At 39.2% G+C, this 22,135-nt stretch overlaps 1 long non-coding RNA gene across 2 annotated transcripts in view; it reads left to right on the plus strand.

The window, feature by feature from the left end:
- LOC116738080 overlaps positions 1-22,135 on the plus strand; it is a 146,931-nt gene that overhangs the window by 118,570 nt on the left and 6,226 nt on the right. The window contains exons 2-3 of one of the 2 annotated variants that reach the window (XR_004343663.1): positions 12,437-12,593; positions 13,773-14,102. This is a non-coding gene — a long non-coding RNA (uncharacterized LOC116738080). Of the gene's footprint in view, positions 1-12,436; positions 12,594-13,772; positions 14,103-22,135 lie in introns of those variants that run through there. The other variant, XR_004343664.1, reaches the window with a different exon arrangement.

Here is a 22,135-nt window from a genome sequence, read left to right on the forward strand (position 1 = left end):
GAAATATGAGTGGTTCTCAAGAAATGTTCCCTAAGGTAAAAACAACAGTCAAACAGAACCAAAATCTTCTTACAAATCACTGCTTGACTGGTTTTACTCTCCTATAAAAGCCAAACTTGTCGAAAATTGACCTGAATTCAATATGTAAACCACTTTTCATATAGAGATAACTTTCCAAGTAACCTGGAAGCAATTTGGAACATATTTCTCCTGCAATTAATTTTCCTAAGAATTTTGTGGAAATGTTAACCTTCTTAAAGTGAGATATATACCACAGGGTTTTTTTTTCTAATTATCTATTTATACACGCTGTATGTGCGTGTGTGTGTATATATATGTGTCTGTGTATGTACATACAATAATTATTTATGAAAGAACAAGGCAGATCTGAGACAGGAAAATGGACTGTTTATTTTGCTGTCTCTACTTCTAAATACTATGAAAACATCCTCCTTTGCTGCCTATTCAAACATTGGCAAATTACTTAGCAACAAGCGCATATATTTGGGGTATATTTTTTTAGTCACCACATCAGTGTCAGGGATAAGAAATATTATCAGGCATGTGCCTTCCAAAAATATCACATTATCAAAAAAAATAAAATCGCACCAAGTAGGTCAACCATTCATTAAAGTCTGGGGTAACAGCAGTCAAGAAAAAAGTAGGTCTGGCACAGCATAGAGAAAAGCACTTTGTCTACAAAAGAACGAATACTAAAATTTGGGTAGGGAAGAGGAAATTTCTTCCTCTTCAAGTTTTTCTTTAATCTTTAAGTATTCATTCATTCAGTAAATCTTTATTAAGTGTCTATATTAAAGACCTCAAGGCTGGGGGGTGGGAGAAGTGGAGAGGTGTTCAATGGGTATAAAGTTTCAGTTATGTTGGATGAATACATTTTAGAGATCTGCTGTACAGCGTAGTGCCTATAGTTAATAATGTATTGTGTACTGCCAAATTTGCTTAGAAAGGAGATCTCATGGTAAGTGTTCTCACCGCAAAACAAAATAACACAAAAACCTACAAAAAGAAATGAACACAAGGAAACTTCGGGAGGCGTTTTCTATGTCTGTCATCATGATTGCGGTGATGGCATCATGGGTGTTTGCACAAGTCCAAACTCATCAAATTGTCCATGTTAAATATAGTCCCTTATATATCGATTATACCTCAATAAAGCTGGTAAAAAATTTTTTTTAAAGAAAAAGACATTGCTCTAGGCATTCAGGACAAAGCCGTAACAAAAAAGTATCTGCATGGATCTTACTTTCTAGAAGAGGAGACAGAAAATGAACATAATAGAATATCAGTTAGTGATATCCTACCATTGCAGGTGACATGTCTTCAGCCTAAAGTTTATCACCATCATGATCACATACATCCACATTAACATTGGAGTGACCGTCTTAAAATAACTTTTATTCAACACTCATAGAATAATCACTAGGCCAAGCACTATGCAAAGCAAGTTAAAAGATAGTATCTCGGCACTCTGGAGGCTATCTAACACAGGTGAAATTGGCACAAACCAACAAAGGAACACCTACTGGTTATGCAAAGTTAATTTCTAATCAACATTTGGTATTACGGAATGTGGGGTTACAATTATAGGAGGACTAGGAAGTGATATGTAGACTGCCTGTCTCCAGACTACTAAACAGACTTCAAACTTTCCCCAACAAAGGAACAGACTTTCATTAAACTCAGGGAATTGCCACAATATTTTCCCCATACTCATTATTCTAAGAATGCCTAGATAATCCTTTACACTTTCTGTTACAGCAACGCCAGAGGTTAGCATGAACAACCTCCTTCCTAGGATCAAGGCATCATCCCCAGGTGATCCTTATTGTTTCCCTCAATGCCATCTTGCTTTCAAAGAAAGTCCCAGCATGGGGACAGAGTATCACAAAAATCAAAAACAGAAAGCAAAGTATAGTTGGGTCTCATATGAACTGATTGTGAGTATGGGAAACCCTAAACCTTCCTGACCACAGCCATTAATCCATGTTCTACGTTATGACCTTGTGAATTCAGACAATAATAATTGGTGGACTTCTTATTTTTCCTGACGACTGATAAATTTGACACAATACATCTCTTTGGGCAGAGTCTTTGGTTCCAGGTGACATCATAAGGTCCCAGTCAGACAATAGATTACTGTCCTTGGGTCACAGGTCAATGTAAGATCCAATCAGTGATAGCAGTGTGGCCTGTGGTGCCTTCTGAGTGAGGGCGTTTCTGAGGATGAGGACGTAAATAGGAGAGAAAATGAAAAATGTGAGTATCCACGTTAAATGAAAATATATCACCTAGAGTTGACCACAGAATAGCACATTGAATTATCAGATTCATTAACTATCCTACAGTGGATCTCAGTATCTCAAGGTGGTGGGAAAGAGAGTAGGTAAATTTAGTTGGAAGGAAGGAGAATAAAAGAGAGAAGGGGGAATTAAATAAGCCTTCCCATCCAAGAGTCACATTCAGGTGGTATACAAATGGGTGATTCTTTGGGTGTATAAAGATAATAGCAGGAGTCCCTTCCTAGAATGGAGTGTGATTGTCAAAGTGGGGTCAATATAAAAACCGCTTTTTCCTCTTTCTTAATTTTGCTAGAAGCCAGATCTCTGTGTTTGACATGAAATGGCAAATTTTCAGTGTTCATCTGTAGACTTAACAACATAGTTACGGTCTTAATGTCCATGAATAATCTAGCAAGGAAAAAGATGAAAGCATAAAATGCAGAAACCAGCAAAATCCTTCCGAGACTGGAGGAAGAGTGAACTGTATTAACAGGAATGAGCTGAACACATCTCCCCAGGCTACATAGTCCCTTCTGGACATATCCGAAGACTCAACTCCTTGTCTTCCACAGGAAGGGGATATAATGTCTGCCAGTGTAACTACTTACCATGCACTCTACGAGACCCCGTTCCTTCCCAGAGGGTCCAGCTCTGTGCTAAAAAGCACAAGGAAAAGCAAATGGTTTGGAAAGAAAACTTGTTGATGTCTCTTTTCCCCAAAGGTACTTCAAGCAGTAAATGAACACACACAATCTGTGTTTATTTTCTTTTAAATATATTTTTGAAAATATTATGTGATCCAAAATATGTGTTTTCAATTTTGCTTGCCATTCCCTGGCCACGAGTGATGTATTTTATCCATATTCATAACCATGCACAAACTTTCTATTCATAGCTCACTGCAGTATAAATTCTGGCTACAGGGAGAAATTTCCCTGTGGGCCGCATATGGTAATCCTTTACCAGAGGCCTGGCTCCAAATCAGTGTTTGCATTCCTCTGATGGCTCAGGTTAAATGTAAAGGAGTGAGGTATTTGGGTCTTCCTTCAAAAGATTAACTGCATTTACGTGTCCAGGGAGGATAGGACAGTGTGTCCATAAAGCCTTGCTAGCTTCAGGAATGTCTAACCTGACTTCCTGTCATAAACATTACATTTATGAAAAAAAAAACCACTTTAGAAATACGCCTGTTCAAACTCGGTGCAAACCCTTCCAACACCAGCTCACCTTGGCAGCGGGAAACCAGCACCACAGTCCCCAGTGCCCAACGCCAGGAGGTCATGGGCATCCCCACTGTCCTCCTCTTCATCCTCGGTGTGAGGAAAGTCATGCCCCCTGGGGTTTCTTCTGGGTGGGAGAGGTAGCCCAGTGTGTGTGCACCGCTTGGAGAGGAGGCATGTTTACTAAGGGATAGCTTCAAAGCTGTCTCATAGAGGAAGTATCTATCCCCATGTCCACCCCTATCCCAGAGAACAGGGTTTTAGTTTCAGGTAGGAATCTTGGTTGGATCCCCCTCCTTTGAGTGACTATGGCCTGCCTCTCTCCCGTGCACTTTGATGAGGTGACACTGGCTAATGACAGGCTCCTCTTGGTGCCCAGCCTTGGAGGGTACCGTGCGATGCGTGCCTGTGGGCTGATATCTGAGATGATCCGGCCTTTGGAAGTGAGTGAAGTTGCCTCCTGGGTTAAGACAGTGAGTCCAGGGCATTTCACTTTTCAGAGTTCTTCACCCAGTCACATCTTCCCACTTGGCATTCATTCCTACGGCTGCCAGTGAACTGAAACTGAGAAGCTATGAAAATATACACAGGAGAGAGAGGTAAAGGAAGGGCATGGGCTGCTCCATCGGGCTCCAGTCATAACTTCCTCTGGTTTCTTGTTCTTGATTTTCTTTACTTGGCAGTTTTGCACCAAAAGAGGTATCCTCCTTCTCCTCTGATTTGTCTTTGTTGGGAATGTAGGGTCAGTTCGGGGGAGGAAGCAAAGGGCTGTGTTTAAATCCAAAAGGAAGCAGTCACAGAGCGCTCCTTCTTTCTGAGGGGTGCCGTTCCTCTGAGGTAAAACAGGAGCAGAATTCGGGTGTTGTTATCGTACATTTCCCAGATGCGGTTCTCAGGTTTCCCGCAATGCAACTCAAAAAAATTCTTTTTACTATTAAACTTGGATCCATTCATGTACAGTTGTTGCAATCAGTAATTTGAGTTTTTTCAAACTGACTGGCATAAAGTTAATAGCATAGACCAAGACCAGCTGTGTCAACAGAGGCCAAGAAATTATTGAATGGCCAATTCATTGATATTTATAATCTTGTATAGATAATGTGCCAGTAATTATCATCAGCAAAAGGTAATGAAAGGTTGATCTACATTCTGTATACACCAAAGACAACTACATCAATAACCCTCCTATTAATAACTTGGGTATGTCTTTCTCCAGAACAAGTCTACAGTCTGCTTCATTCACCGATAGTATACTTCTTTCTGTATCTTATGTATCTAAGAAAGAATTAATGAACACCTACATTTTCTGGGAACTGTGCGACACTCGGGGGATATAAGATATGGCTTTCTTTTTTAGCATATCATAAGCAAATATTAAATATAATTAAATATAATTTTGGAGATGAATAAGCCAATAATTATGATACAATGCTATAAATATAATTTTGGAGATGTGGTTAAGGTATTATAGAAACAGAAGGTATATATCTATGTCATATTGGGAAGTGGATGTCAGAAAAAAATTTCTTTGTAGAAGAGAACTTTAATTGACTCCTGACTGATAGACAAGATTTAGGAGACCAGGATGATAAGGGAGCTCAATGGATTGTTCTAGCATGTGCAAAAGAATCATTATGGAAGAATGTTAGGAATCTGAAGAATCCATAGTTTGCTAAGATTGGAATATAGTATGCACTCTGGGGACATGAGAAGTTAACATGGAAGAATTAGGGAGGGGAGTGGTTCATCAAAACTTTGATGTCATTGCATGCAATTCGCAATTATCCTGACATCATTACCTTCCTGGGGAAGACAGTGCAAGATTTTCTCAGGAGAATTATCTATGGTTATTTTAGAAAGGTCATTCTGACAGTGGCATTGAGGACTGATCAAGAAGAAAAGAAGGGCAAGACTAGTATTAGGGAGGCCATTAAGCAGCTACAGAAATTGGGTTTCAAAGAAAAGGAACTCTAGAGTCTGAAGGGAAAATACTCTAAAGTTCAGTGCCCAATTTAGGGGAAGGGAAAGTACATGAGTGAGGGAAATGTCAAGAACTGCAAAAGGTAGGAGACTTTACCCTACTTATGCAAGCTAACAATTTAACCTACCATAGTTTCGTGGATGCTGATATTAACAGATACACATATCCAGGGTCAAAGGAGAGTTGATTATTCATACCAATAGCAGTAGCCAGAGTATCTGCATTTTTGTGCCAGTTCCCTGAACCTCCATGTCTAGAGGGAGATACAAAGAAGGGCCAGATGACACCTGCATACACAGTAGAATGCATTATAAGAAAAAACTCTCGAGTTTAGGGAACCCAAAACTTTTATCATGAGCATGAAGCATACCTGTCCTTTCCTCTGGAGGGAAACACTCTTCTGTATCTTCCATGACTGTAAGCAAACCTGCACTTTGCTCCAGAGAGAGACACTACTTCTGGCTTTCAAGGCTCTTTACAAACATCCTCGTAAAGACAATACAGAACAATGGACACTCAGTGCCTTGCTTGCAAGACTTGCAGAAATATGAGAAACCCATGGAGAACTGTCTCACAACAGACAACCCCCCAAGGAAAAGAAGAAACCAGAATGTCTTCCAGTTCTTTGACATGAGCACCTAGATGAGAGAACTGCAGTGGAAACTGGAGGAGAGGTTTTGGTTCCTCATGGTATCAAAGCTGAAATGGTAAAGTAAAATGAATCTTCAGTATCGCAAGATAGATACATCAAATCACATATGACAATGGTTAACCTCTAAGTTCACACGGAGTTTAGAGTTCTCATCTCACTATTTGAGTGATGAACCTCCTTAACCAGTATGCTCCTCTCGGGAGGAAATTCAGAACTGCTGCCACCTTTGAACCGATGTCCAACTTGGATATCTTGATATGATCCCCATTCTTCTGGCCTTCTAAGAAGAATCAGTGATATTAAGAGAAACCATTTCAAGAGTAGAATTAGCAAGAGATGTATGATTCAATCTTTGACACACTGTGAAAACGATGGGTCTTTCTGAATCTTTCCCAGACCAAGGATAGGAACAGTTTTAAAGAGACTGTGATCATTCACATGGTATCTTCCAAGCTGAGAGAAAGACCATTGAGTGTGTTGTGGACTGAATTATGGTTTAGGGGTCTCTCATACATCTATTCCCGGGTTCACCACAGCATGGATTTCCCTGAGTTGTAATTCTTTGGTTACAATTGTTCATCTCTTCCAATAAACCATAATTCATTTCTTGAAGCTACAGAGTGTCTACTCCTCTTTATATTCTCCCCATGCCTTATCATGTCAATTATGTTATATAAATTGTAAATGAAAAGTCAACTTATTTTAAGTTTAACGTTGGCATTTTAGAAGCTCTTTTGTCCTCCATACCATATATCTTGGATTCTATCCAATAAGTCAAATTATCTTCAGAATTTAAGTATAATGGCTCAAGCAGTTTCTACAAGCAAGATTTGGAAAACCTTATTATGTGCCATCAATATTTTATTCTTGAGTGAACATAATCCCCACACACCGAAAAACTGAATCACTCTAATCCATATGTTCCTTCTTAAGGTCATTAACACCTTTGGCTACTTTGATGGAAAATAAATTGCTCTATGAAAAAAAAATAGTGACATCACTTTATTAATCCGCAGATTAAATATAAAATTTTAGTTTCTCTGAATCTTAACAGCCCAATTAGCATTTGTCTTGCTGTTAGCCTTTTTAGAGAGATACGATCTATTTACATGTGTTAATGTTTTGCAGTTGCTATAGTTTGCCCAGGCCCCAAGGCTTATGTCACTAAAACCATTACAACATTTACAAAGTGATTTTGGTATTACACAGAGAACAATCAGTGGCTTTGTATACCACCATTAATTTATATTTGAAAATTCATGGTCTGGAGTTTTACAGTAGAGTGAGATGGTAATAATAAAATTCGACAGAAAAAAAAAAAAAAGGAAAGTGCTTCTAGATACCTGATTAGAATGATTTGGAGCAGGGTTATGGAGACTTATCAAGATTTTGTTAAATCAAATACTTCTCTAAAGGGGTCAATTATTGTATTATTTTCGGAGGCTGGATTAGGTTCTGAGCAAAGTACCATAAACTCAATGGCTTAACAAAAATTTATTTTCTTACATTTCTGGAGGTTGGATGTCTAAGACCAAGGTGTCCGCTGGGCTACTTCTTTCTGAGGACTGTGACAAAGAATGTGTCCCATACCTCTCTCCTCTTCCAGTGGTTAGTTGGAAATCTCTGGCATTCCTTGGCACATCACTCCGCCTCAGCCTTGAGGTTCTCCCTGTGTGTGTGTCTCAACCTCCAATTTCCTCTTCTTATAAGGATACCAGTCAGCTTGTATTAAGACCTACCCTAATCACCTCGTTTTAACTTGATTACCTCTATAGAAACTCCATCCTCAAATAAGGCCACATTATGACATAGTGGGAGTTAACACTTCAACATATGAAATTTGAGAAGACATAATTCAACCCATAAAAGCCAACAATATCCATATCCCCACTTTAATAGTCAATCCTCTTTTAATGCATTTGGCTCTCTTCTCCAGAAGCTACAATCTCTTTCAATGACAAACATTAGCCGGCAAGGAACGAATAACACTTCAATGAATTTGCTTGATTGGAAAATAATTTAGGTCTCAATTTTTTATTTCAGAACTTTAGGCAATATTTTTTTAACATAAGCCAGAAATAAAATTCCAATAGAACTGAAATCATAGTTTGGTGCATCACCACTCCCAACTTCCATCTAGAATTTCAATTATCAAGTAAAAGATACTGAATTATGTGCTTAATTATGTGCCAAAATGTCTAGGACTGTTTTGAGTACCTCCCAGGCCCTTAATAAATATACTTAACTTTCTCTAAATATATCAGTTATGAATTCTAGGCTTAAGAATTAACGCATTTCTTTACTATCTACAAAACAAGCTAATTCCCTTATAGGCTTTATCCATTGGGTCAGATGGAAATCTCATCCCAATGGGATTCTAATGTTTTAATGCATAGACATACCTTGTTGAACTATCCTTATCTCATCCGTCCAGGGACAGCTCTTTCGGGTTCAAAAGGAAATTCCTTTTTTCTTTTCTAATGTTTATTTATTTATTTTGAGAGAGAGAGAGAGAGAGAGAGAAAGTGAGAGTGAGTGAGAGAGAGAGACAGAGAGCATGCATGCGTGCTTGTGCCGGTGGGGGAGGGGCAGAGAGAGAAAAAGAGAGAGAATCCCAAGCAGGCTGCATCCCATCAGTACAGAGTTAGACACAGGGCTTGAACACACAAACCTGTGAGATCATGACCTGAGCCAAAATCAAGAGCTGTACGCTTAACTGACTGAGCAGCCCAGGTGTCCCAAAAAAGAAATTCCTTCTTATCTCATTCTTATTCAAACCACTCCCTCTGGCCTCAAAACTTATTGAAACAATAGATTTTACACCCTAATAGGCTCAAAGCCTAACTTATTAGCAATTAGAAAACTTATTCTCCTTTCCCTTAAGACAGATTTTAATGTTTAAATCTTCCAGGAAGGAAAAAGAAATATTTGTATTTTAGTCTTCTAGTAAGTTAAAGAAAGGGAAGGAGGTAAGAGAATTCTGTTGATATAATCAAATTCACATCCAGGCTAGACTCTACTATAACTCCTTTGAGGACAGGAGTCAGATCTATTGAATCCTCCTCTCTGTGGACAGTGAGTTGCTAAATGCCTAAAAGTAGTTCTTTACTGCCACTTACCTAGGAAAAGCCCTCAGGCATTGTGAGGGGAAAAGTGGGACAGTGTATTTAAGTTCAAAAGACAGATATTTTTGAGTGAGAAGACCCATGTTCAAATTTCAGCTTTTGCTGTTTCACCCGTTTTGAGCCTCGGTTTCCGCAACTATAAAAGAGATAAAATCTTTCAAGACTTTTGTGAAATTTAGAGATAACTTATCTCCGCTGTTTGCCTCATAAAAGTACTTCACATACGGCTAGCTGTAGTATTTGTTATTTATCATTTTGTTGTCACTATGGTTTTACATTCCCAACTAATCATAGAGTTTGGCACATAGCTGCCACTCAATGAGAGGCGCACTATGGAAAGCTGAAGCTTCCTCATGCTTTCCATCAGCTAGTATCAGCCTACCGAGGGTTAAACTTTAGTGCTTCACTATAAGACACTGTGGTAGATAGAATAACGCCCCCCTCTAAAGAAGTCTATGTCCCAGTCCCTAGAACTTGTGAATATATTACTTTCTAGGGCAAGAGAGGATTTTGAGGGTATCATTCAGTTAATGATCTTGAGATGGGGAGATTATCCTGGTGGACCCAATGTAATCACAGGAATCCTTATAAGAGGGAGCAAGAGGGTCAAAGGAAGAGAGACCAGAGAGGCGGATGCAGAAGTTGGGGGAATGTGCGTGGAAAATGGAAGTCGGGCTGCTATCACAGAATACCCCTGATGGGGTGGTCAAAAAACAGCCATTTAGAAATCTTCTGGTATCCCGGGAAGTGACTTCACTTTGGGGGAGTAAGACCAGCAGAGTTGCAAGGGGTTGCAGAGACTAGGTTGCGGCCACAGCCCACTGCTAGTTTCGCAAGCACACCAGTGGAGCGTGAGAAGATTACACTATGGGAAACCATTCTGCGTCTACGTGGGGCATCTTCACCCTTGAGTCCTTTTGCTTTTATTAAATTAGACCTTATGTGGCTTGGCTTGGCATTACAGGAGACTGCAGGTAAAGTTGAAAGAAGACAGATGATGTTCCAGGGCACGGGGTACAAGATGCAAGAGAGTCAATCACTGGATGGTAGAAGGGACAGTAGCGTAGCCCCCAGGACAAGAGAAAGCTGTGTGCGGGGAGTTCATTATAGATGCTCTGCAGAGAAGAGGAGAAAGCCTTCAAATCCCATGGTGATTTGTATGGTAGATTCTTCTTTTTTTTATTTATTTATTTATTTATTTATTTATTTTTTTTTTTATGAAATTTATTGACAAATTGGTTTCCATACAACACCCAGTGCTCATCCCAAGAGGTGCCCTCCTCAATACCCATCACCCACCCTCCCTCCCTCCCACCCCCCATCAACCCTCTGTTCTCAGTTTTTAACAGTCTCTTATGCTTTGGCTCTCTCCCACTCTAACCTCTTTTTTTTTTTTTTTCCTTTCCCTCCCCCATGGGTTCCTGTTAAGTTTCTCAGGATCCACATAAGAGTGAAACCATATGGTATCTGTCTTTCTCTGTATGGCTTATTTCACTTAGCATTACACTCTCCAGTTCCATCCACGTTGCTACAAAGGGCCATATTTCATTTTTTCTCATTGCCACATAGTATTCCATTGTGTATATAAACCACAATTTCTTTATCCATTCATCAGTTGATGGACATTTAGGCTCTTTCCATAATTTGGCTATTGTTGAGAGTGCTGCTATGAACATTGGGGTACAAGTGCCCCTATGCATCAGTACTCCTGTATCCCTTGGATAAATTCCTAGCAGTGCTATTGCTGGGTCATAGGGATGCAGGGCTGGTTCAACATTCGCAAATCAATCAACGTGATACATCACATTAACAAAAAAAAAAGAGAAGAACCATATGGTAGATTCTTCTTAAAGGGATAGCTACCAGTAACACGTTGCCACCAACTTGTTGAACATAAAGGGAATCAAACACAGATAAGAGTCCTTACTCATTCCCAGGGCAAGTGTTCCTCTGTAAGAGTTTCATTAATCAGGGATGCTGTTAAGAAGAAAACCAAGAACATACAGTGTCCTGGAACCTAAGTGAAGAAAGTGTAAAAGGGATGATCATTCATGCCAAGTGCTGGTCATAGGTAAGATAAGTTGCAGCCTGAATGGTTATCTGAGATTTATAGCTGCTATATTTAAATAAAATCAATGTATATTTCATATAAGCATCTATTTTATGCCTAGACAATGCAACACTTGGGCACATAAACATGTAAGTTGTTCTTTCATTTGATATTTAATTGTGAGCGGGGGCGGCAACGCACCCCGCTTGTACTGCCACTCATAGCACTAACTCATCCCCACTGTGTTACTCTGCACCCCGTGAGCGCTATCCTCCCATTGCTATGTACCCTCGGCTTTTGTTCTGGATTATTCTGCCCTGCATACTTTTCGACCTTACGTTTCTTCAGCCAGAAGTGTCTGCACCCTTGTCCACTCAGTTATCCCTCAACCAAACTCAAGTCTTCCTCTACAGGAATAGCCTTCCTTTTTCTTCTTCGTTTTTGACTAACGTTTATTAAGGGCAATTGTATGCTGGCACCGAGCTAACATTTTCCATGCATGATCTCATTGAATCCTCAAAACAACCCAAGGAGGAAGGTTCTGTTATTATTCCCACTTTACACAAAAGGCACAGAGAAGATAAATCATTTGCCTGAGGGTCACTAACAGTTAAGTAGTAATCTAGGACTGTGAGCCAGGTCAGTTGACTGATTCCAGAACTGGAGATCTTAACTTCTATACCACCCTCTCCTCCCACTGCCCCCCTTCTTTTTCCCCCCCCCCCCCCCACTCCCTGCCCAGAGAACAACTTGCTTCCCCTCAGTGCACTTGCCTGCCTGCCTTCTTGGCATTACATACTTCTATCATATGTCCTATGTTGTTTGTTAGGCAGTTTTATATATGTCTATCTCTTTATTAGACTCTGAGCTTCTTCAGGACTTACACTTTTTTTCTTTTCCTCCTTACCGTATTCTCTTCACATGGATATATGGTAGGATCTATAGCAAGTCCTTAGTGTTTGTTGACATGTTTCTCTTCCGTAGTACAGAAAGGCCTTCTATGTATTCTAGTCTTAATATTTGGCTTAACAACGATGTTTTCTGGTTGTCACCTAAAAACAGATATATAAATAAGAAGTTTCCTTCTATTTCTTGTTTTACCATGTAGGCTCCCAGGATGACATCATTTAACTGGTGTTTTTTTCTGGATAACTGGATAACTATGATGGAAAAAACAACAGAAGAAGCAGATTTTGACTGACATTTTGATGCAATTGATGTTATGAGTAAAGAAGTGCTCATTTTCCAAAACCTGAGGGTTCAGAGTAAGTATGTGAAATAAAGTAGAATTCTAAGGGAATGTTTTTCACATGTTTTTGCTTCCTTTGCAGTAGTAGATAGACTCTTGAATGATCAGTTCTATACTAGGAGGGGCTGTGTTTAAATTAATGAAAGAAAAGTTGTTTATGTATTTTTGCTTCTCAGGCAGGGACCTCTGGTCCATTATTAAAATGGCCAGCATTTTATTTTTTTCTCTTTTTCAACGTTTTTTAAATTTTTTTTATTTTTGGGACAGAGAGAGACAGAGCATGAACGGGGGAGGGGCAGAGAGAGAGGGAGACACAGAATCGGAAACAGGCTCCAGGCTCCGAGCCATCAGCCCAGAGCCTGACGTGGGGCTCGAACTCAGGGACCGCGAGATCGTGACCTGGCTGAAGTCGGACGCTTAACCGACTGCGCCACCCAGGAGCCCCTGGCCAGCATTTTAGTTAAAACTTCATCACATGTTGGCAACACAGATCTGGACCCTGAGCCCTTGACCAAAATATAATTTATGAATCTTTGCATGCTAATATGTGAATCATTCATTTTTAAGCATCTATTATGGTAAAAAAACAAAAACAAAACAAACAAAAAAAAACCCCAAACGGCTATTTTGAAGTTCCGTAGACAGAAACACCACCTCCCACCAGCTCTGACTCTGATTGGGTCTTGTAAGCTGGACTCACCCTGATAGATGCTTCACACTGGCAGCCCAGCCCCGTAAGAAGGCACTGTGTGTCCAGCAAGCACTAACTCTCCCGTGCAAGGCCATGGTGCTCAGAAGGTCATGCTACCCTACAAAAGTGAAAAATACAGTTAATCAACTTCAATCTCATGGACTCCTAAGGGGATGTTGCTATGGAAAGAGGAGTGTTGGTTCTAAGGTAGGGTATTTATTCCCTAACGTATCACGTGTCCATTTCAAAAGTAATTAATTTCAACAGAAATCTTTCCAAATAGTATTTTCTATATTTTTCTTTATGAACTAATAACCAAATGTCATTTGAGATTTTGTCCATCACTTACTATCGCCAGTACGAACATGTCTTAATGAGCTCTGTTGCAAGGCTTTGATTGTTCTGAGGTTTCTCGAATTGATCAGGGTTTGGGCTCTTGCACTAAATGGCCTTATATAAACTGATACAACTGATAAAATGTGAGGGTTTTTTTTTTCCTTTTAGCGTTTTCCCCATGTTCTCCTGTGTACTCACTCCTTTCTGTGAATAATGTCAGTGATTGCAGATCTGAGTTGCCTTGGACTTGACAACCATTTATGTCTACAGTAACAACCGATAAGTTGTGTGATGCAGTCACAACTCTGATGTGTGTACATTAACAGTGAATACAGTTGGCGTGAGGGCAAGCTGTGCCCTCCCAAGAATACTTTGTCTGTCCCTTGGTGCCTTGATTTGGTTTGTCCTTTTTAGCTGCTCACAGCTGCTTTGTTTTTTTGGTTATTTTGTTTTTTCCTGGCTTGCAATTGTATTCAAAACATAAAACGCTGCCAAATAGATGAGTTTCTTAATAGACCAGGTGCTGAAGTAATGAGTTCATTTATTTTGTACTTGCACAATTATTTTCATCTGCCGCGTTCCAGAATTTGTATTTGGTAGTGGTAACTGGCCTCTGAAACCTTGGCCTGGCTACTTGCAAATCCTTTCTGGCACACTTAGCAGCTGTGTGACTTCAGGCAAGTTGCTCAACCTTTCTGTGTCAGTGGTGTCATATCTATGAAATAGAAGTTAATACGAGTACCTAACTCATGGGGCTCTTGTGGCCTACACGAAGCACCATTGCATGTTAGATTTTGTTAACATTGCTATCACAAACCTGGAACCGTGGATCCTCAGTGTTAAACTGGATCAACAAGGGTGGTCAGTATCCATGATCTGGCTGTAATGTCGCTGCCTGCAAAGATCTTTTCTAAATGTAATCAACCTTCACTTTGAAATATCAGGGGCACCATGACTCACTTTTCTTTTGGTGCTTACGGTACTGCCAACTGCAGTTATGGGGGAAAAAAATATCTCTATAGAGGGCAAGAACTACAGTTTTGATTGCCGTGGCCTAAAGCACCAGCGCTCAATCAAAAACTAATTTGAAATTGAAAGCAGATATATATATATATATGATAGCTTTTTCACTCAAAAAATATATATAAATGCATATAAAATAGCTTAATCATAAAATATATATAGAAATATATATGCGTGTGTATGTGTGTATATAAATAAATATAAATATAAATATAAATATAAATATAAATGTATATATATTACTTCTTGAGGAACACTCGTGATTAATGATACAGAGGAAAACTTGCCCTGGGAATGAGTAATGTTTACCTGGTAAACAAAGTTTTCAAAATGCTTTTTCAGCTCTGAAAATCAGTAGAAAAAACCAGTCACCTCAAAGAATGTGACTTCTCAGTAATAACAGCAGGACCTTCCTCTCATGTCCAGACCTTTCTCTGGGAAAGGGAAAATCAATACCCTGCAGGGGATTTTCCAGGTTGACTTTCTCCAATGTTCTTTGGCTCTGGCGATGCTTGTTGACAGCCCAGACGGAAAATGTTGAAACTCTTAGACGAGCGCCCTTCCAACTACATCAAGCTGAAGCCTGTGGAATATCTCTTTGATATAACCACTCTGTTTCACACTCTTCCAATTCTCTCAAGCTCAGAGGGGAGGACTGTGGATTTCATGTGGCCCACTTATCAGCGATGACCGGTCTGTCTGTGTCATTGGTGACAGATGATGGTACTTGACCAGTTCACATTCCATGAAAGTATTCACGGACTCAAATGTGTGTTATGGCGAAAGGAGAAACGTGGCGCACTGTAGGGTAGATGTTTTGTGTAGCTACTTCCAAAGACAAAATTCACCTCGGAGGGCACCTTGGAGGCGCAGTTAAGCAGGAGGAGGTGTGAGGTGAAGAAAGCACTGCGGTCTTGAGGGCAGGGAAGAAGTGGCCTCTGAATAAGGTACGGTGGGTGTGCCCCAAGTGTCTCGATGTACAAACATCCCCTACCCCCCCTCACTGCTCCTCTTCTCTGCTTTCCCTCCTCGGAGGGACACTCCCCTTCTGACCTCCCTCAGCCTCTCCTTGCTACCAGACAAACAAGCTAGATCAGACACTTCACACCACCTTGTGGCGACATCTAACAATCTTCTAAAAGAGTGTTCGTTTCTTTTGCTCAGACGTATTCCCAGAGCTTTCATGCAGCCACTCCTTTTCTAATTAAACAAGTTTTATTTATTTAACCATATAGGATGACTGCAAATCTGTCTCATACCATTAAATATTGTCACGTACGCTATTTTGTACTTTTGCAGCACAGTGGTCGTTAAGGATGCTCTGTCACCATTTGTTTTTGTGTATTTTTGCTTTTGTGCCACTGATTAACAATCAACTCGGGGGCGCCTGGGTGACTCGGTTGGGCATAAGCGTCCTAGTCTGGATTTCAGCTCAGGTCATGATCCTGATCTCATGGCTTGTGAGTTTGAGCCACGGTGCAGAACCTACTTGGGGTTCTTTCTCTCCCTCTCTCTGCCCCTCCCCTGCTCACTCTCTCTTTCTCTCTCTCAAAATAAATAAACTTAAAAAAAAATGATGAACTTGTATAATATAAACATTTCTTTCTGTTAAACGTAAGGCAGAACTACCGTTGAACCAAAGAAGCAATAATTTTATGAAATAGTAATAATATAAAATTGTAACGTCAGGAAGAATGTAGAGAGAGAATCATATTCTGGGCTTGCTGAGCTCTGCTTAGGGTTTCAAAACTTCATTCCTACACATCACCAGGAAGCACAGAGAAATTGGTTGCCCTCCTGTTTTCCTAAGCTAAGGCCTCCTCAAATAGTTTATAGCAGTAATAGGCCTGCTATGATTCACCTCTCTTCCAATAAAAGCTACAAGTCATTGGTATATCCCAGACCCTCCTTTGTTCATAAAGATTCAGTAACTTGGAAGATGGATGGTGTGTCCTAGCTGAAGAATAAAGTCTCCATATAAAAGAACAGTTGAATTTGAAGAAGACTCATTACAGTGTTTGTATTGTTCAAATAAAAGAGATATGAACAAATAGCTAAAGGCATGGAGGTGTCCATGGATAAAAAGAAATGTCATATTCAAAGAAAATAGTAAAGAGAGACTTCTAGGTTTGGAAAGAAACTTCCAAATTCTGATTCATTAGCTGAGAAAGCGAAGAGACATAACCAAGTTCACACATGGCGCTTTGGTGGCAGTGTGGGACAAGAGCCAAGTATCTCTAATCTTCAGTTCGTTGGCCCTTCTTGCAAGAGAGGAAGAGATTCAGGCCTTGTTGAAATAATGCTAATGAAGCTAAACAAGACAGTGCATTGTTCTAGGCTGTATGTAAGAAAGAGTTCTATGCAGAAGAAGAGGAGGATTTTATCATAACTGTAGGTACACCAAACCACCTTGTCCACATTTCTAGACGACTCCATGAATAAAGACACAAGTGCTACTTCTGGGTTTCTTGCCAATTACATTAGCAGATTTCAGCAGATTGTTAGACTAAAAGGTGATTAGGTAAGTTCTGAAACTGTTTCATGCTTGGGCTTGTACCAACTGCAGACGTAGCCCTCCAGTTTGCACAAGGAACCTCCGAAGCCAACTTAGAATGAGATTCTTGGTGGGTAACATCCTTCTTGGCATATCTTTAAAAAAAAAAATATTTTATTTTATGTAATCTCTGCAACTTAATGCCGGGTTTGAACTCACAACCCAAGATCAAGAGCCACATGCTCTATAGACTGAGCCAGCCAGGTGCCCCCGTCTTGGCATATCTTATTTCCAAAAAAGCCAAGCTTCCATGTAACTGCTATCTGTTCTATTCTCAGTCATGGATTTCAATGAAAGTTCTGCTTATGTAACTAGAAAAACATCACATCTGATTTTTATCATGTGAAGCTAAGGAGAAGTTCCCTCCTATAAAGTTTCTTTCTCAGTAGAGCTAGGACACTCTTACTATTTTTTTATATGATGGTGGTCTTTGCACTTGAGGAGCAAGTGACAAGGAAGACAAGTGTTGCTGGAATCCAACATGCTTCCCCAGCATGCGCCGTGCCATGATCTGTATCACTCATGTTGAGCACATCAGAGGCAAACATGTTGGGACATCTGTGGTTGTGTGATGTCAAAGAAAAATTTACTGCAGGCTTTGGCTTGACAAGCTTTGAAATATTTCCCAGTTTTTCGGAGATATTACAATACATTCCACATATAATGGATTTATTATTTTTTTTATGCCGCCGAAATGTGCTATATAGGAAAGACAATATGGGAAGTTGCCTATGTCTACAGGATTCTAGCTCCTGTATGTTTCAGTGCTCTACACATACAAGTTAGGACCTGGGCTGAGTAGGGAGAACAATTATCACTAACACATTACATTGCTGAGCTACCAATCTTTGTATAAAATGGGGTGTCTAGGCATTCAGACAACAAAGCTGAGGTCATACAAAATGGTGACTAAGGATGTGGCCTCACAGACACTGTTGCTGTTATGTAGAATGAGAATAGCTATGCTTTAGATTTGCTGTAAGTATTCAATTGTACAATACAAGTTGAGTACTACTCATTACTTGCGCAGATAGAGTGTTCTAAAACTGTTACCTATAATCAGCATGACATGATGCTAATACCCTGGATTGGAAGTGGGAACAAGACAATAATCTACACCTTGTTTGAATGATTGGGAATAGTAAAATATTTGAAGTCACTTGACCAATTGATTTTTTAAAGATTTGGAATAACACAGACTTATGCTTAACTTGCCTTTTTAAACAGTTCATTTCACATGGGGTGCCTAGCATAGTGCTTTGCATATAGTTTGGGGATAATAGATACTTGTAAAACAAATCAAGTTTTAAGGAATGAATAAATGCATTGTTATTTATCACACAGCATGCAATTTGTTCTTTCAAATCCCATGCAAAAACTGCATAGAGATTTATCTTTCACCTTCATTCGCCTGAGCACATATGAGAACTGTAGGAAGATACAAATACAAGACAATGAATAGTCTTACTTTTCTGGCCCTCATTTAAATAAATGTGTTCATTTTGAGTGACGATATGTTAGTCGTAATGATATATGTTTTATTGTAGAGTGCCTTACAGTTTTTAAAGCACATTCACATGAAATATTTCACTTAGACTTTCTGGGCAAAGAATGTGGAGATCATTGTCACTATTTTATAGAAAAGGAAAGATGTTCAGGCAGATTGACTTGTCTAAGGTCATACAATTAGTAAATGAAAGAGAGAGAGGAGTCTGCACAGGACTTTCTCAATCCATGTTTCTTGGATGGATGGATGGATGGATGGATGGATGGAAAGATAGATGGATGCCTGCATGAACTAATGAATCAGTTACACATATTCTAAATTTACTGCTTTTTCTACTACACCAAAACAAAGAAACTAAAGAATTGTATCTTAATGCTTGTATCTATTCTTACTCTCATATCTTTTCTATTTATGGCAAAATTACCATATTTGAAAAAACAAGTTAATCTGTGCACAAATAATTACTGGCACCTACTAGGTATTAGGTACTGACAATATAGATGTAAGAAAAAAAGAATCTCTTTAAGAGTTCATATTCTATTTGTGAATTGGCGAGCCCAGACAAGAAACACTACGATAGAATAAATGTGATCTGTTCGGCTGGTGCTTATTTATGGAGAAGATGAAATGGAATAATATGACAGAGACTAGAATATAGAACATTACAGGGAGGTTAATGTCTTTTCAGGGCTAAATGAAGAGGCTTTTCTCCTGAGGTAAATGGGAAGAGAGCAGTTGTGAAGATGTTGAGAGAGAACCTTACTTTTTCTTTCATTATTTTTATAAATGGTTTTAAGAAATCTATATTTATATGTCTCTCTATATATTTTTAAATATCAATTATAAGCAGTCTATTAATTTATAAAATCTTCCTACCTCTTTATTATTACTTACAAGCATTCTCTTTTAATTTTTTGTTTGTTTGTTTGTTTATTTATTTATTTATTTATTTTTGAGAGAGAGAGAATCCCAAGCAGGCTCTCCACTGTGAGCGTGGAGCCTGATGCAGGGCTCAAACTCATGAACAGTGAAATCATGACCTGAGCTGAAATCAAGAGTCAGATGTTTAATTAACTGAGCCACCCACGTGCCCCAGACTCTCTATTAATTTTCCAAGTTGTTGCTAATTCTCAGTACTTTTAAAGCTGCTTAAATTTTACAGAGAGATGGTTTATGCATATATTCTAAAATCATTTTTTGTCTGTCTGTTGCCTTAATTGGATTGATTCAAATTGGGGTAACTAAAATTTTTCTTTTATCTTTTCAAGAAATTTCATTTGTGTCAAAGGAGTCTGAAGGGAATATCGGTATCAAAAATTTATGACAAACTGGAGTAAGAGAAGACGATTACGAGGACGGGAGCAAATGAACATTCCCTTTTTCCAGATTTTTAATTGGATCCTGGTTATTGATTTTTCCACAAATAATGTTTAGAGGAAATTCATGATTTAAGCAAAGCACAGTTTAAGAGATGTGGAATCTGTCACCATAACAAGACTAGACATACAGTAAACCTGAACTAGAACCCCAAGGAAAGTCTTGGAAAGAGCCCTGTAACTTTATAGTTTTTGAAGATAGTTGCAATAAAAATGTGCAGAACAAAACAAACTTAACATGGAATCAGGTCCTCTCCTGACAAGTCTGATGCATCTCTGTGGGTGCATCATGATGGCAGGTCAGGGGACAGAGTGATTGCCTGTTATGTGCTGTGGATTTTAGGCAAGGAAACACAGGAAGCTGTGAATTGTAAGAATGCAATTTTCAAACACACACACAATATAATGTTACCTAAATGTAATGTAATCAAAGTGGTAGAATAAATAATTAAACTATGGTATTTCTGTGTTCAGGAGTAAATAAGTTAAATACATGTATGTAAATAATATACAAAAATAATTTAAAAAGTGAAAAACAGCATGGTGGGGGGGGGCTTGAAAATACAGGCATTTTTTCACTATATAGTTTAAGAAGTTTTTTCTTTTTGTTTTCTTTTTTTATTAAGTTTTTAATTTTAATTCCAGTGTAGTTAACATGCAGTGTTATATTAGTTGCAGGTGCACGATATAGTGATTCAACAGTTCTATACATTACTCAGTACTCATCGTGATCAATGTACTCTTAACCCCCTCACCTATTTCACCCATCCCCCCGCCCACCCTCTGGTAACCATCAGTTTGCTCTCAACATTTAAAAGTCGGCTTCTTGGTTTGTTTCTCTATAGATATCTTTTTTTTTTTCCCTTGCTTATTTATTTTGTTTCTTAAATTCCACATGAGTGAGATCATATGGTATTTGTCTTTCTCTGACTGACTTATTTTGCTTAGATTACACTCTGTAGCCCTATCTATGCAATTGCAAATGGCACGATTGCATTCTTTCTAAAGGCTGAGTAATATATATATATATATATATATATATTTGCACATTTGGACTCTTTCCATAATTTGGCTATTGTTGGTAAGTACTGCTATAAACATTGGGGTGTATATGCCCCTTCGAGTCAGCATTTCTGTATCCTTTGGATAAATACCTAGTAGTGCAATTGCTGGGTCATAGGGTAGTTGTATTTATAATTTTTTGAGGAACCTCCATATTGTTCTCCAGAGTGGCTGCACCAGTTTGCATCCAGGAGAACTACCAATTCTACTTCTATTGTACCAAGATAGATGGCATTCACTAGATTCGCACGAAGATAAATCTGGACATTTGGAGCTAGAGTGTCGGCATAATGTCATGCTTACTGTCACAATTAAAGGATATTAGTTTACATATAATATTTTTTATTTTATTTTTAATTTTTTTTTTAATTTTTTTTTTCAACGTTTATTTATTTTTGGGACAGAGAGAGACAGAGCATGAACGGGGGAGGGGCAGAGAGAGAGGGAGACACAGAATCGGAAGCAGGCTCCAGGCTCCGAGCCATCAGCCCAGAGCCTGACGCGGGGCTCGAACTCACAGACCGCGAGATCGTGACCTGGCTGAAGTCGGACGCTTAACCGACTGCGCCACCCAGGCGCCCCTACATATAATATTTTTTAAAAAGATCTCCCTGGGTTCGTGATTAGAATATATGGCTGCACAGATGTTTCCCAGCCGATACATAAAAATGTTGCTATTTTCTCCTTAATATCCTAATAGTAATTTCCAAAGGGCATAGTACTGGATTTAAATGGAACGTTGGTCAGGGAGCCTGGGTGGCTCAGGTGGGTTAAGCATCCGACTTTGGCTCAAGTCATGATCTTGCTGTTTGTGAGTTGGAGCCCTGCATCGGGCTCTGTGCTGATGGCTCAGAGCCTGGAGCCTGCTTCTGATTCTGTGTCTCCCCCATCTCTGCCCCTCCCCTGCTCACGCTTTGTCTCTCAATAATAAATAAATGTTTAAAAAAATAAAAAATATGTATATTAAATGGAGCATTGGTCATTTTTGGTTGGCAAGCGCCACCTCCTC

This window comes from Lynx canadensis, chromosome B2 (genome assembly GCF_007474595.2).
Source record: "Lynx canadensis isolate LIC74 chromosome B2, mLynCan4.pri.v2, whole genome shotgun sequence".
In the NCBI taxonomy this organism is placed as follows: Eukaryota; Metazoa; Chordata; class Mammalia; order Carnivora; family Felidae; genus Lynx; species Lynx canadensis.